At 43.9% G+C, this 17,048-nt stretch overlaps 1 pseudogene; it reads left to right on the top strand.

Annotated features, from left to right (window-relative positions):
* Positions 1-17,048, top strand: part of LOC139542145 (zinc finger protein 665-like) — a 294,018-nt pseudogene that overhangs the window by 13,691 nt on the left and 263,279 nt on the right.

The following is a 17,048-nucleotide window of genomic DNA, read 5'->3' as shown; positions in this document are numbered from 1 at the left end:
TCTGACACTAGTTCCATTCTGTTACTCGACTGGTCATGTCTGACACTAGTTCCATTCTGTTACTCGACTGGTCATGTCTGACACTAGTTCCGTTCTACTACTCTACTGGTCATGTCTGACACTAGTTCCATTCTGTTACTCTACTGGTCATGTCTGACACTAGTTCCATTCTGTTACTCTACTGGTCATGTCTGACACTAGTTCCGTTCTACTACTCTACTGGTCATGTCTGACACTAGTTCCATTCTGTTACTCTACTGGTCATGTCTGACACTAGTTCCATTCTGTTCCTCTACTGGTCATGTCTGACACTAGTTCCATTCTGTTACTCTACTGGTCATGTCTGACACTAGTTCCATTCTGTTACTCTACTGGTCATGTCTGACACTAGTTCCATTCTGTTCCTCTACTGGTCATGTCTGACACTAGTTCCATTCTGTTCCTCTACTGGTCATGTCCGACACTAGTTCTATTCTACTGGTCATGTCTGACACTAGTTCCATTCTGTTACTCTACTGGTCATGTCTGACACTAGTTCCATTCTGTTCCTCTACTGGTCATGTCTGACACTAGTTCCATTCTGTTCCTCTACTGGTCATGTCTGACACTAGTTCCATTCTACTACTCTACTGGTCATGTCTGACACTAGTTCCATTCTGTTACTCTACTGGTCATGTCTGACACTAGTTCCATTCTGTTCCTCTACTGGTCATGTCTGACACTAGTTCCATTCTGTTACTCTACTGGTCATGTCTGACACTAGTTCCATTCTACTACTCATGTCTGACAGTAGTTCCAATCTGTTCCTCGACTGGTCATGTCTGACACTAGTTCCATTCTACTACTCATGTCTGACAGTAGTTCCAATCTGTTCCTCGACTGGTCATGTCTGACACTAGTTCCATTCTACTACTCATGTCTGACAGTAGTTCCAATCTGTTACTCTACTGGTCATGTCTGACACTAGTTCCATTCTACTACTCATGTCTGACAGTAGTTCCAATCTGTTCCTCGACTGGTCATGTCTGACACTAGTTCCATTCTACTACTCATGTCTGACAGTAGTTCCAATCTGTTACTCTACTGGTCATGTCTGACACTAGTTCCATTCTACTCCTCTACTGGTCATGTCTGACACTTGTTCCATTCTGCTACTCTACTGGTCATGCCTGACACTAGTTCCATTCTCCTGGTCATGTCTGACACTAGTTCCATTCTACTACTCATGTCTGACAGTAGTTCCAATCTGTTACTCTACTGGTCATGTCTGACACTAGTTCCATTCTACTCCTCTACTGGTCATGTCTGACACTTGTTCCATTCTGCTACTCTACTGGTCATGCCTGACACTAGTTCCATTCTCCTGGTCATGTCTGACACTAGTTCCATTCTACTACTCATGTCTGACAGTAGTTCCAATCTGTTACTCTACTGGTCATGTCTGACACTAGTTCCATTCTGTTACTCTACTGGTCATGTCTGACACTAGTTCCATTCTACTACTCTACTGGTCATGTCTGACACTAGTTCCATTCTGTTACTCTACTGGTCATGTCTGACACTAGTTCCATTCTACTACTCTACTGGTCATGTCTGACACTAGTTCCATTCTGTTACTCTACTGGTCATGTCTGACACTAGTTCCATTCTACTATTCTACTGGTCATGTCTGACACTAGTTCCATTCTGTTCCTCTACTAGTCATGTCTGACACTAGTTCCATTCTGTTACTCTACTAGTCATGTCTGACACTAGTTCCATTCTGCTACTCTACTGGTCATGTCTGACACTAGTTCCATTCTGCTACTCTACTAGTCATGTCTGACACTAGTTCCATTCTGCTACTCTACTGGTCATGTCTGACACTAGTTCCATTCTGTTACTCTACCAGTCATGTCTGACACTAGTTCCATTCTGCTACTCTACTGGTCATGTCTGACACTAGTTCCATTCTACTGGTCATGTCTGACACTAGTTCCATTCTGTTACTCTACTGGTCATGTCTGACACTAGTTCCATTCTACTGGTCATGTCTGACACTAATTCCATTCTGTTACTCTACTGGTCATGTCTGACACTAGTTCCATTCTGCTACTCTACTGGTCATGTCTGACACTAGTTCCATTCTGTTACTCTACTGGTCATGGCTGACACTAGTTCCATTCTACTACTCTACTGGTCATGTCTGACACTAGTTCCATTCTACTACTCTACTGGTCATGTCTGACACTAGTTCCATTCTGTTACTCTACTGGTCATGTCTGACACTAGTTCCATTCTGTTACTCTACTGGTCATGTCTGACACTAGTTCCATTCTGTTACTCTACTGGTCATGTCTGACACTAGTTCCATTCTGTTACTCTACTGGTCATGTCTGACACTAGTTCCATTCTGTTACTCTACTGGTCATGTCTGACACTAGTTCCATTCTGTTACTCTACTGGTCATGTCCGACACTAGTTCCATTCTGTTACTCTATTGGTCATGTCTGACACTAGTTCCATTCGGTTACTCTACTGGTCATGTCTGACACTAGTTCCATTCTGTTACTCTACTGGTCATGTCTGACACTAGTTCCATTCTACTACTCTACTGGTCATGTCTGACACTAGTTCCATTCTGTTACTCTACTGGTCATGTCTGACACTAGTTCCATTCTACTGGTCATGTCTGACACTAGTTCCATTCTACTACTCTACTGGTCATGTCTGACACTAGTTCCATTCTGTTCCTCTACTGGTCATGTCTGACACTAGTTCCATTATGTTACTCTACTGGTCATGTCTGACACTAGTTCCATTCTACTACTCTACTGGTCATGTCTGACACTAGTTCCATTCTGTTACTCTACTGGTCATGTCTGACACTAGTTCCATTCTGTTCCTCTACTGGTCATGTCTGACACTAGTTCCATTCTGTTACTCTACTGGTCATGTCTGACACTAGTTCCATTCTACTATTCTACTGGTCATGTCTGACACTAGTTCCATTCTGTTCCTCTACTGGTCATGTCTGACACTAGTTCCATTCTGTTACTCTACTGGTCATGTCTGACACTAGTTCCATTCTGTTACTCTACTGGTCATGTCTGACACTAGTTCCATTCTGTTCCTCTACTGGTCATGTCTGACACTAGTTCCATTCTGTTACTCTACTGGTCATGTCTGACACTAGTTCCATTCTGCTACTCTACTGGTCATGTCTGACACTAGTTCCATTCTGTTCCTCTACTGGTCATGTCTGACACTAGTTCCATTCTGTTCCTCTACTGGTCATGTCTGACACTAGTTCCATTCTGTTACTCTACTGGTCATGTCTGACACTAGTTCCATTCTACTACTCTACTGGTCATGTCTGACACTAGTTCCATTCTGTTACTCTACTGGTCATGTCTGACACTAGTTCCATTCTACTACTCTACTGGTCATGTCTGACACTAGTTCCATTCTGTTACTCTACTGGTCATGTCTGACACTAGTTCCATTCTACTATTCTACTGGTCATGTCTGACACTAGTACCATTCTGTTCCTCTACTGGTCATGTCTGACACTAGTTCCATTCTGTTACTCTACTGGTCATGTCTGACACTAGTTCCATTCTGTTACTCTACTGGTCATGTCTGACACTAGTTCCATTCTGTTCCTCTACTGGTCATGTCTGACACTAGTTCCATTCTGTTACTCTACTGGTCATGTCTGACACTAGTTCCATTCTACTACTCTACTGGTCATGTCTGACACTAGTTCCATTCTGTTACTCTACTGGTCATGTCTGACACTAGTTCCATTCTGTTACTCTACTGGTCATGTCTGACACTAGTTCCATTCTGTTCCTCTACTGGTCATGTCTGACACTAGTTCCATTCTACTACTCTACTGGTCATGTCTGACACTAGTTCCATTCTACTACTCTACTGGTCATGTCCGACACTAGTTCCATTCTGCTACTCTACTGGTCATGTCTGACACTAGTTCCATTCTGTTCCTCTACTGGTCATGTCTGACACTAGTTCCATTCTGTTACTCTACTGGTCATGTCTGACACTAGTTCCATTCTGCTACTCTACTGGTCATGTCTGACACTAGTTCCATTCTGTTACTCGACTGGTCATGTCTGACACTAGTTCCATTCTGTTACTCGACTGGTCATGTCTGACACTAGTTCCGTTCTACTACTCTACTGGTCATGTCTGACACTAGTTCCATTCTGTTACTCTACTGGTCATGTCTGACACTAGTTCCATTCTGTTACTCTACTGGTCATGTCTGACACTAGTTCCGTTCTACTACTCTACTGGTCATGTCTGACACTAGTTCCATTCTGTTACTCTACTGGTCATGTCTGACACTAGTTCCATTCTGTTCCTCTACTGGTCATGTCTGACACTAGTTCCATTCTGTTACTCTACTGGTCATGTCTGACACTAGTTCCATTCTGTTACTCTACTGGTCATGTCTGACACTAGTTCCATTCTGTTCCTCTACTGGTCATGTCTGACACTAGTTCCATTCTGTTCCTCTACTGGTCATGTCCGACACTAGTTCTATTCTACTGGTCATGTCTGACACTAGTTCCATTCTGTTACTCTACTGGTCATGTCTGACACTAGTTCCATTCTGTTCCTCTACTGGTCATGTCTGACACTAGTTCCATTCTGTTCCTCTACTGGTCATGTCTGACACTAGTTCCATTCTACTACTCTACTGGTCATGTCTGACACTAGTTCCATTCTGTTACTCTACTGGTCATGTCTGACACTAGTTCCATTCTGTTCCTCTACTGGTCATGTCTGACACTAGTTCCATTCTGTTACTCTACTGGTCATGTCTGACACTAGTTCCATTCTACTACTCATGTCTGACAGTAGTTCCAATCTGTTCCTCGACTGGTCATGTCTGACACTAGTTCCATTCTACTACTCATGTCTGACAGTAGTTCCAATCTGTTCCTCGACTGGTCATGTCTGACACTAGTTCCATTCTACTACTCATGTCTGACAGTAGTTCCAATCTGTTACTCTACTGGTCATGTCTGACACTAGTTCCATTCTACTACTCATGTCTGACAGTAGTTCCAATCTGTTCCTCGACTGGTCATGTCTGACACTAGTTCCATTCTACTACTCATGTCTGACAGTAGTTCCATTCTACTCCTCTACTGGTCATGTCTGACACTTGTTCCATTCTGCTACTCTACTGGTCATGCCTGACACTAGTTCCATTCTCCTGGTCATGTCTGACACTAGTTCCATTCTACTACTCATGTCTGACAGTAGTTCCAATCTGTTACTCTACTGGTCATGTCTGACACTAGTTCCATTCTGCTACTCTACTGGTCATGTCTGACACTAGTTCCGTTCTACTACTCTACTGGTCATGCCTGACACTAGTTCCATTCTCCTGGTCATGTCTGACACTAGTTCCATTCTCCTGGTCATGTCTGACAGTAGTTCCAATCTGTTACTCTACTGGTCATGTCTGACACTAGTTCCATTCTGCTACTCTACTGGTCATGTCTGACACTAGTTCCGTTCTACTACTCTACTGGTCATGCCTGACACTAGTTCCATTCTCCTGGTCATGTCTGACACTAGTTCCATTCTACTACTCATGTCTGACAGTAGTTCCAATCTGTTACTCTACTGGTCATGTCTGACACTAGTTCCATTCTGCTACTCTACTGGTCATGTCTGACACTAGTTCCATTCTGCTACTCTACTGGTCATGTCTGACACTAGTTCCATTCTGTTCCTCTACTGGTCATGTCTGACACTAGTTCCATTCTGTTCCTCTACTGGTCATGTCTGACACTAGTTCCATTCTGTTCCTCTACTGGTCATGTCTGACACTAGTTCCATTCTGTTACTCTACTGGTCATGTCTGACACTTGTTCCATTCTGCTACTCTACTGGTCATGTCTGACACTAGTTCCATTCTGTTACTCTACTGGTCATGTCTGACACTAGTTCCATTCTACTACTCTACTGGTCATGTCTGACACTAGTTCCATTCTACTGGTCATGTCTGACACTAGTTCCATTCTGTTCCTCTACTGGTCATGTCTGACACTAGTTCCATTCTGTTACTCTACTGGTCATGTCTGACACTTGTTCCATTCTGTTACTCTACTGGTCATGTCTGACACTAGTTCCATTATGTTCCTCTACTGGTCATGTCTGACACTAGTTCCATTCTGCTACTCTACTGGTCATGTCTGACACTAGTTCCATTCTGTTCCTCTACTGGTCATGTCTGACACTAGTTCCATTCTGTTACTCTACTGGTCATGTCTGACACTAGTTCCATTCTGTTACTCTACTGGTCATGTCTGACACTAGTTCCATTCTGTTCCTCTACTGGTCATGTCTGACACTAGTTCCATTCTGTTACTCTACTGGTCATGTCTGACACTAGTTCCATTCTACTACTCTACTGGTCATGTCTGACACTAGTTCCATTCTGCTACTCTACTGGTCATGTCCGACACTAGTTCCATTCTGCTACTCTACTGGTCATGTCTGACACTAGTTCCATTCTGTTCCTCTACTGGTCATGTCTGACACTAGTTCCATTCTGTTACTCTACTGGTCATGTCTGACACTAGTTCCATTCTGCTACTCTACTGGTCATGTCTGACACTAGTTCCATTCTGTTACTCGACTGGTCATGTCTGACACTAGTTCCGTTCTACTACTCTACTGGTCATGTCTGACACTAGTTCCATTCTGTTACTCTACTGGTCATGTCTGACACTAGTTCCATTCTGTTACTCTACTGGTCATGTCTGACACTAGTTCCGTTCTACTACTCTACTGGTCATGTCTGACACTAGTTCCATTCTGTTACTCTACTGGTCATGTCTGACACTAGTTCCATTCTGTTACTCTACTGGTCATGTCTGACACTAGTTCCATTCTGTTACTCTACTGGTCATGTCTGACACTAGTTCCATTCTGTTCCTCTACTGGTCATGTCTGACACTAGTTCCATTCTGTTCCTCTACTGGTCATGTCCGACACTAGTTCTATTCTACTGGTCATGTCTGACACTAGTTCCATTCTGTTACTCTACTGGTCATGTCTGACACTAGTTCCATTCTGTTCCTCTACTGGTCATGTCTGACACTAGTTCCATTCTGTTCCTCTACTGGTCATGTCTGACACTAGTTCCATTCTGTTACTCTACTGGTCATGTCTGACACTAGTTCCATTCTACTACTCATGTCTGACAGTAGTTCCAATCTGTTCCTCGACTGGTCATGTCTGACACTAGTTCCATTCTACTACTCATGTCTGACAGTAGTTCCAATCTGTTCCTCGACTGGTCATGTCTGACACTAGTTCCATTCTACTACTCATGTCTGACAGTAGTTCCAATCTGTTACTCTACTGGTCATGTCTGACACTAGTTCCATTCTACTACTCATGTCTGACAGTAGTTCCAATCTGTTCCTCGACTGGTCATGTCTGACACTAGTTCCATTCTACTACTCATGTCTGACAGTAGTTCCAATCTGTTACTCTACTGGTCATGTCTGACACTAGTTCCATTCTACTCCTCTACTGGTCATGTCTGACACTTGTTCCATTCTGCTACTCTACTGGTCATGCCTGACACTAGTTCCATTCTCCTGGTCATGTCTGACACTAGTTCCATTCTACTACTCATGTCTGACAGTAGTTCCAATCTGTTACTCTACTGGTCATGTCTGACACTAGTTCCATTCTGCTACTCTACTGGTCATGTCTGACACTAGTTCCGTTCTACTACTCTACTGGTCATGCCTGACACTAGTTCCATTCTCCTGGTCATGTCTGACACTAGTTCCATTCTCCTGGTCATGTCTGACAGTAGTTCCAATCTGTTACTCTACTGGTCATGTCTGACACTAGTTCCGTTCTACTACTCTACTGGTCATGCCTGACACTAGTTCCATTCTCCTGGTCATGTCTGACACTAGTTCCATTCTACTACTCATGTCTGACAGTAGTTCCAATCTGTTACCTTACTGGTCATGTCTGACACTAGTTCCATTCTACTGGTCATGTCTGACACTAGTTCCATTCTGTTCCTCTACTGGTCATGTCTGACACTAGTTCCATTCTGTTACTCTACTGGTCATGTCTGTCACTTGTTCCATTCTGCTACTCTACTGGTCATGTCTGACACTAGTTCCATTCTGTTACTCTACTGGTCATGTCCGACACTAGTTCCATTCTGTTCCTCTACTGGTCATGTCTGACACTAGTTCCATTCTACTACTCTACTGGTCATGTCTGACACTAGTTCCATTCTACTGGTCATGTCTGACACTAGTTCCATTCTGTTCCTCTACTGGTCATGTCTGACACTAGTTCCATTCTGTTACTCTACTGGTCATGTCTGACACTTGTTCCATTCTGTTACTCTACTGGTCATGTCTGACACTAGTTCCATTCTGTTACTCTACTGGTCATGTCTGACACTAGTTCCATTCTGCTACTCTACTGGTCATGTCCGACACTAGTTCCATTCTGCTACTCTACTGGTCATGTCTGACACTAGTTCCATTCTACTACTCATGTCTGACAGTAGTTCCAATCTGTTACCTTACTGGTCATGTCTGACACTAGTTCCATTCTACTGGTCATGTCTGACACTAGTTCCATTCTGTTCCTCTACTGGTCATGTCTGACACTAGTTCCATTCTGTTCCTCTACTGGTCATGTCTGACACTAGTTCCATTCTGTTACTCTACTGGTCATGTCTGACACTAGTTCCATTCTGTTCCTCTACTGGTCATGTCTGACACTAGTTCCATTCTGTTCCTCTACTGGTCATGTCTGACACTAGTTCCATTCTACTACTCTACTGGTCATGTCTGACACTAGTTCCATTCTGTTACTCTACTGGTCATGTCTGACACTAGTTCTATTTTGTTACACTACTGGTCATGTCTGACACTAGATCCATTCTGTTCCTCTACTGGTCATGTCTGACACTAGTTCCATTCTGTTCCTCGTTCTTTGAGACTGTCTCATAGTTGCGGCTTGGAGTATTGCTTCTTCGTCTTTGTAATGTAATGTCTTAATGTACACTTAAAATCTATCCTATACTGACTAGGCTATGTATCCAGTAGGCCTAATAAATGCATAACAACAGTCAAGTTTAATAGGGTTTTTTGTTAGACTACAACATGGTTTCCCAAACTCGGTCCTCTGGCCCCAAGCTTTGATTATTTGAATCAGCTGTGTAGTGTCAGGGGGAAAAAACCAAAATGTGCACCCTTTGGGGTCCCGAGTTTGGGAAACATTGGCCTAGAAGCATTACAGCCACTCACTCACAAATTGTATTATTCATATTTAGTAAAATGCTTACTTACGAGCCTCTAACCGACAGTGCAGTTAAAAAAATACGGATAAGAATAAGAGATAAAAGTAACAAGTAATTAAAGAGGAGCAGTAAAAAAGAACAATATATACAGGGGGGGTGCCGGTACAGAGTCAATGTGCGGGGGCACCGGTTAGTTGAGGTAGAATGTACATGTAGGTAGAGTCAATATGCGGGGGCACCGGTTAGTTGAGGTAGAATGTACATGTAGGTAGAGTCAATGTGCGGGGGCACCGGTTAGTTGAGGTAGAATGTACATGTAGGTAGAGTCAATATGCGGGGGCACCGGTTAGTTGAGGTAGAATGTACATGTAGGTAGAGTCAATATGCGGGGGCACCGGTTAGTTGAGGTAGAATGTACATGTAGGTAGAGTCAATATGCGGGGGCACCGGTTAGTTGAGGTAGAATGTACATGTAGGTAGAGTCAATGTGCGGGGGCACCGGTTAGTTGAGGTAGAATGTACATGTAGGTAGAGTCAATATGCGGGGGCACCGGTTAGTTGAGGTAGAATGTACATGTAGGTAGAGTCAATATGCGGGGGCACCGGTTAGTTGAGGTAGAATGTACATGTAGGTAGAGTCAATATGCGGGGGCACCGGTTAGTTGAGGTAGAATGTACATGTAGGTAGAGTCAATATGCGGGGGCACCGGTTAGTTGAGGTAGAATGTACATGTAGGTAGAGTCAATATGCGGGGGCACCGGTTAGTTGAGGTAGAATGTACATGTAGGTAGAGTCAATGTGCGGGGGCACCGGTTAGTTGAGGTAGAATGTACATGTAGGTAGAGTCAATGTGCGGGGGCACCGGTTAGTTGAGGTAGAATGTACATGTAGGTAGAGTCAATATGCGGGGGCACCGGTTAGTTGAGGTAGAATGTACATGTAGGTAGAGTCAATATGCGGGGGCACCGGTTAGTTGAGGTAGAATGTACATGTAGGTAGAGTCAATGTGCGGGGGCACCGGTTAGTTGAGGTAGAATGTACATGTAGGTAGAGTCAATATGCGGGGGCACCGGTTAGTTGAGGTAGAATGTACATGTAGGTAGAGTCAATGTGCGGGGGCACCGGTTAGTTGAGGTAGAATGTACATGTAGGTAGAGTCAATGTGCGGGGGCACCAGTTAGTTGAGGTAGAATGTACATGTAGGTAGAGTCAATATGCGGGGGCACCGGTTAGTTGAGGTAGAATGTACATGTAGGTAGAGTCAATGTGCGGGGGCACCAGTTAGTTGAGGTAGAATGTACATGTAGGTAGAGTCAATATGCGGGGGCACCGGTTAGTTGAGGTAGAATGTACATGTAGGTAGAGTCAATGTGCGGGGGCACCAGTTAGTTGAGGTAGAATGTACATGTAGGTAGAGTTAATTAAAGTGACTATGCATAGATGACAACAGAGAGTGGCAGTGGTGTGGAGACGGGAGGGTGGGGGCAATGTGAATAGTCTGGGTAGCCATTTGACTAGATGTTCAGGAGTCTTATGGCTTGGGGGTAGAAGCTGTTTAGAAGCCTCTTGGACCTAGACTTGGTGCTCCGATACCGCTTGCCGTGTGGTAGCAGAGAGAACAGTCTATGACTACGGTGGCTGGATTCTTTGACAATTTTTAGTGCCTTCCTCTGACACCGCCTGGTATAGAGGTCCTGGATGGCAGGAAGCTTGGCCCCGGTGATGTACTGGGCCGTTCGCACTACCCTCTGTAGTGCCCTGCGGTCGGAGGCCGAGCAGTTGCCATACCAGGCAGCGATGCAACCAGTCAGGATGCTCTCGATGTAGAACCTTTTGAGGATCTGAGGACCCATGCTAAATGTTTTCAGTCTCCTGAGGGGGAATAGGTTTTGTTGTGCCCGCTTCACGACTGTCATGGTGTGCTTGGACCATGTTAGTTTGTTGGTGATGTGGACACCAAGGAACTTGAAGCTCTCAACCTGCTCCTCTTTTTCCTGAAGTCTACAATCATCTCCTTTGTCTTGATCACGTTGAGGGAGAGGTTGTTGTCCTGGCACCACAGCCACTGTGATTTATTTGTATCCCTTATTTTACCAGGTATGTTTACTGAGAACACATTCTCATTTACAGCAACGTCCTAGGGAATAGTTACAGGGGAAAAGAATGAGCCAATTGGAAGTTGGGGATGATTAGGTGGCCATGATGGTATGAAGGCCAATTTGGGAGTTTAGCCACAGAGAGTCATTACGTCCCATCTGAAAGACTGCACCCTACACAGGGCAATGTCCCTAATCACTGCCCTGGGGCATTGGGATATTTTTTTAGACCAGAGGAAAGACTGCCTCCTACTGGCGCACCAACACCACTTCCAGCAGCATTTGGTCTCCCATCCAGGGACCAACCCTGCTTAGCTTCAGAGGAAAGTCAGCAGTAGGATGCTGCTGGTTAACATGCTCTTTTATTGAGTGATCTAGTTCAGATTAAACCTCATAGGAAGACAGTTGTATCATGTGGAGGTTTCATTCAGGTCTCTGTTAAACTAAATAATCTGTTTGTCTTTGGCAGGAGAGAGACCAAACTCTCACGATGACAGCGGGAAGAGTCCTTCAGGGGAACCAGACCCAGCGACACCAAAACCAACGAAACGACATCAATGCTCCCACTGTGGAAAGAGTTTTCCCTGGTTAAGGGCCCTGAAGCAGCATAAGAAAAAACACTCTGGAGAGAAGCCTTATCGCTGTTCTCAATGTGGAATGACTTTTACCTGGGCAGGAAGCCTATGGGGGCATAAGAGAATACACTCTGGGGAGAAGCCTTACCACTGCTCCCACTGTGGAAAGAGTTTTAGGAAGTTAGGTGACCTGAAGGCGCATGAGAGGACACACACAGGAGAAAAGCCCTACCAATGCTCCCAGTGTGGAAATAGTTTTAGCAAGTTAGGGAACCTAAAACAGCATAAAAGGACACACACAGGAGAAAAGCCCTACCAATGCTCCCAGTGTGGAAAGAGTTTTAGCCATTCAGGGAGCCTTAAAGACCATGAGAGGAGACACAGACAAGAAAAACCCTACCAATGCTCCCTGTGTGGAAAGAGTTTTATCAAGTTAGGGGCCCTGAATCGGCATGAGAGGACACACACAGGAGGGGATAAGACGTACCACTGCTCCCTGTGTGAAAAGAGTTTTAACCGGTTAAGACATCTGAATAAGCATGAAATAATACATACACAGGAGGAGAAGACATACCGCTGCTCACTGTGTGGAAAGACATTTTCCCAGTCAGAGGACCTGAAAGCACATGAGAGAATAGAGAGACTGTGTTCTGACTTGTGCTTTTGACTGAGAATTTGTGTTTTTGTTCATGCCACATTAAATCATATTGTTTATGATTAAACCTGTCTATATAATGCATAACTGTACTATAACACACACAGGAGAAGAAGACCTTCCACTGTTCTCATTGCCTTTGACTGAGAATTCGTTTTTTTTGTTTTTGAACCCACTGATAGGTTTGGATTTCTAAACGTTAAATAGTGTTAATCATCAGTTATACTAGAGACATAAGGGGTGCCATAGTCTGGTTTCTACAACAGAAGTGAATGGTTATGTGTAGGAGGAATGTATATGGTGGATTCAGTTAAGCTTGGAATGTATTGAGTGAAGGGAGGACGATCACATGTTGGCAGGCACTGATAAGGGTGGCAAACCTGGTCAAGAACTACAGGAAACGTATGATCTCTGTAATTGCAAACAAAGGTTTCTGTACCAAATATTAAGTTCTGCTTTTCTGATGTATCAAATACTTATGTCATGCAATAAAATGCAAATTAATTACTTAAAAATCATACAATGTGATTTTCTGGATTCTTGTATTAGATTCCGTCTCTCACAGTTGAAGTGTACCTATGATAAAAATTACAGACCTCTACATGCTTTGTAAGTAGGAAAACCTGCATAATCGGCAGTGTGTCAAATACTTGTTCTCCCCACTGTATATAGCTAGTGGCTCATTTGAATAGCATTTGAATAACTGTTTGTTTGATTGATTGTGTAGTAGATGTAAAGTTTGTTTTAAATGAATTAAAAAACGAATAAATTAACATATGTTTCAAATGAAATGAACAATAAATAAAATATTTTCTTCAAGTGCGTTACCCGGTCTTTCAGGCAATGCCAGTGTGACGTATAGTCTGGTGACATTACGCTTCTTCACAACAACAACAAGGATGTCACTAGTTACCACAGCCAGAAAGGTTAAGTAATTGTCTTGAGGGTCTAGCCTCCTAAAAATATATTAAACAACACAAGGATGAAGTGACTGTCATTATGGTACTCTTTATTGGAACTAGAAAAACGGCTAAATCCAAACAGAAAAACCAAGTGTATTTGTATTTGTATTTACTATGGATCCCTATTAGCTACTGCCAAGGCAAGCTAGAAGTCATCAACCAGAGGGAGCTAAAAGGCTAGCTAGCTAGCAGTCATCAACCAGAGGGAGCTAAAAGACTAGCTAGCAGTCATCAACCAGAGGAGCTAAAAGACTAGCTAGCAGTCATCAACCAAGAGGGAGCTAAAAGACTAGCTAGCAGTCATCAACCAGATGGAGCTAAAAGACTAGCTAGCAGTTATCAACCAGAGGGAGCAAAAAGGCTAGCTAGCAGTCATCAACCAGATGGAGCTAAAAGACTAGCTAGCAGTCATCAACCAGAGGGAGCTAAAAGACTAGCTAGCTAGCTAGCAGTCATCAACCAGAGGAGCTAAAAGGCAAGCTAGCTAGCAGTCATCAACCAGAGGAGCTAAAAGACTAGCTAGCAGTCATCAACCAGAGCGGAGCTAAAAGGCTAGCTAGCAGTCATCAACCAGAGGAGCTAAAAGACTAGCTAGCAGTCATCAACCAGAGCGGAGCTAAAAGGCTAGCTAGCAGTTATCAACCAGAGGGAGCTAAAAGGCAAGCTAGCAGTCATCAACCAGAGGGAGCTAAAAGGCTAGCTAGCTAGCAGTCATCAACCAGAGGAGCTAAAAGACTAGCTAGCTAGCTAGCAGTCATCAACCAGAGGAGCTAAAAGGCAAGCTAGCTAGCAGTCATCAACCAGAGGAGCTAAAAGACTAGCTAGCAGTCATCAACCAGAGCGGAGCTAAAAGGCTAGCTAGCAGTCATCAACCAGAGGAGCTAAAAGACTAGCTAGCAGTCATCAACCAGAGCGGAGCTAAAAGGCTAGCTAGCAGTTATCAACCAGAGGGAGCTAAAAGGCAAGCTAGCAGTCATCAACCAGAGGAGCTAAAAGACTAGCTAGCAGTCATCAACCAGAGGGAGCTAAAAGGCAAGCTAGCTAGCAGTCATCAACCAGAGGGAGCTAAAATACTAGCTAGCAGTCATCAACCAGAGGGAGCTAAAAGACTAGCTAGCAGTCATCAACCAGAGGGAGCTAAAAGACTAGCTAGTAGTCATCAACCAGAGGGAGCAAAAAGGCAAGCTAGCTAGCAGTCATCAACCAGAGGAGCTAAAAGACTAGCTAGCAGTCATCAACCAGAGGGAGCAAAAAGGCAAGCTAGCTAGCAGTCATCAACCAGAGGAGCTAAAAGACTAGCTAGCAGTCATCAACCAGAGGGAGCTAAAAGACCAGCTAGCAGTCATCAACCAGAGGGAGCAAAAAGGCAAGCTAGCTAGCAGTCATCAACCAGAGGAGCTAAAAGACTAGCTAGCAGTCATCAACCAGAGGGAGCTAAAAGGCTAGCTAGCTAGCAGTCATCAACCAGAGGAGCTAAAAGGCAAGCTAGCTAGCAGTCATCAACCAGAGGGAGCTAAAATACTAGCTAGCAGTCATCAACCAGAGGGAGCTAAAAGACTAGCTAGCAGTCATCAACCAGAGGGAGCTAAAAGACTAGCTAGCAGTCATCAACCAGAGGGAGCTAAAAGACTAGCTAGTAGTCATCAACCAGAGGGAGCAAAAAGGCAAGCTAGCTAGCAGTCATCAACCAGAGGAGCTAAAAGACTAGCTAGTAGTCATTAACCAGAGGGAGCAAAAAGACTAGCTAGCAGTCATCAACCAGAGGAGCTAAAAGACTAGCTAGCAGTCATCAACCAGAGGAGCTAAAAGACTAGCTAGCAGTCATCAACCAGATGGAGCTGAAAGACTAGCTAGCAGTTATCAACCAGAGGGAGCTAAAAGGCTAGCTAGCAGTCATCAACCAGAGGGAGCTAAAAGACTAGCTAGCAGTCATCAACCAGAGGGAGCTAAAAGACTAGCTAGCAGTCATCAACCAGAGGAGCTAAAAGACTAGCTAGCAGTCATCAACCAGAGGGAGCTAAAAGACTAGCTAGCAGTTATCAACCAGAGGGAGCTAAAAGACTAGCTAGCAGTTATCAACCAGAGGGAGCAAAAAGGCAAGCTAGCTAGCAGTCATCAACCAGAGGAGCTAAAAGACTAGCTAGCAGTCATCAACCAGAGGAGCTAAAAGACTAGCTAGCAGTCATCAACCAGATGGAGCTGAAAGACTAGCTAGCAGTCATCAACCAGATGGAGCTAAAAGGCTAGCTAGCAGTCATCAAGGGAGCTAAAAGACTAGCTAGCAGTCATCAACCAGAGGAGCTAAAAGACTAGCTAGCAGTCATCAACCAGAGGGAGCTAAAAGGCTAGCTAGCTAGCAGTCATCAACCAGAGGGAGCTAAAAGACCAGCTAGCTAGCAGTCATCAACCAGAGGGAGCTAAAAGACTAGCTAGCAGTCATCAACCAGAGGAGCTAAAAGACTAGCTAGCAGTCATCAACCAGAGCGGAGCTAAAAGGCTAGCTAGCAGTCACCAACCAGAGGAGCTAAAAGACTAGCTAGCAGTCATCAACCAGAGGGAGCTAAAAGGCAAGCTAGCTAGCAGTCATCAACCAGAGGGAGCTAAAATACTAGCTAGCAGTCATCAACCAGAGGGAGCTAAAAGACTAGCTAGCAGTCATCAACCAGAGGGAGCTAAAAGACTAGCTAGCAGTCATCAACCAGAGGGAGCTAAACGACTAGCTAGCAGTCATCAACCAGAGGGAGCTAAAAGACTAGCTAGTAGTCATCAACCAGAGGGAGCAAAAAGGCAAGCTAGCTAGCAGTCATCAACCAGAGGAGCTAAAAGACTAGCTAGCAGTCATCAACCTTAGGGAGCTAAAAGGCTAGCTAGCAGTCATCAACCAGAGGGAGCAAAAAGCCTAGCTAGCTAGCAGTCATCAACCAGAGCGGAGCTAAAAGGCTAGCTAGCTTGCAGTGCTTAGCCAACTTGCTAGCAAGGGAAGACAAGAGACACTTATTTTGCTTTCACAACAAAAACGTATTTTGTTAACTAGTCATTACAGACTATTGTGAAATGGTAGAACCTACTGCAGCCAACTAGCTAACCATGTGATTGTTTCTCTGTGACCAAAACATGACGTTTTATTTTGCTGATATGGGAATGAATACACAGGAAGCATATCAAACTGGGATAATGTTTTAGGTTACACCCGAATATGATGTAAAAAAATATATATAAAAAATTGCAGATGTCTAATCAGTGGTGGAAAAAGTACCCAAGTGTCATACTATTATATATATGTATATATTTACTTGAGTAAAGATACTTTAATAGAAAGGTACTCAAGTAAAAGTCTAAAAAGTATTTGGTTTTAAATATACTTAAGGATCAAAAGTACATGTTATTGATAAAATATTCTTAAGTATAAAGCGTTTCACATTCCTTGTATTAAGCAAACCAGACGG

This window comes from Salvelinus alpinus, chromosome 2 (genome assembly GCF_045679555.1).
Source record: "Salvelinus alpinus chromosome 2, SLU_Salpinus.1, whole genome shotgun sequence".
In the NCBI taxonomy this organism is placed as follows: domain Eukaryota; kingdom Metazoa; phylum Chordata; class Actinopteri; order Salmoniformes; family Salmonidae; genus Salvelinus; species Salvelinus alpinus.
The sequence above is the reverse complement of the archived record's forward strand: the minus strand, read 5'-3'. Positions and strand labels throughout refer to the sequence as shown.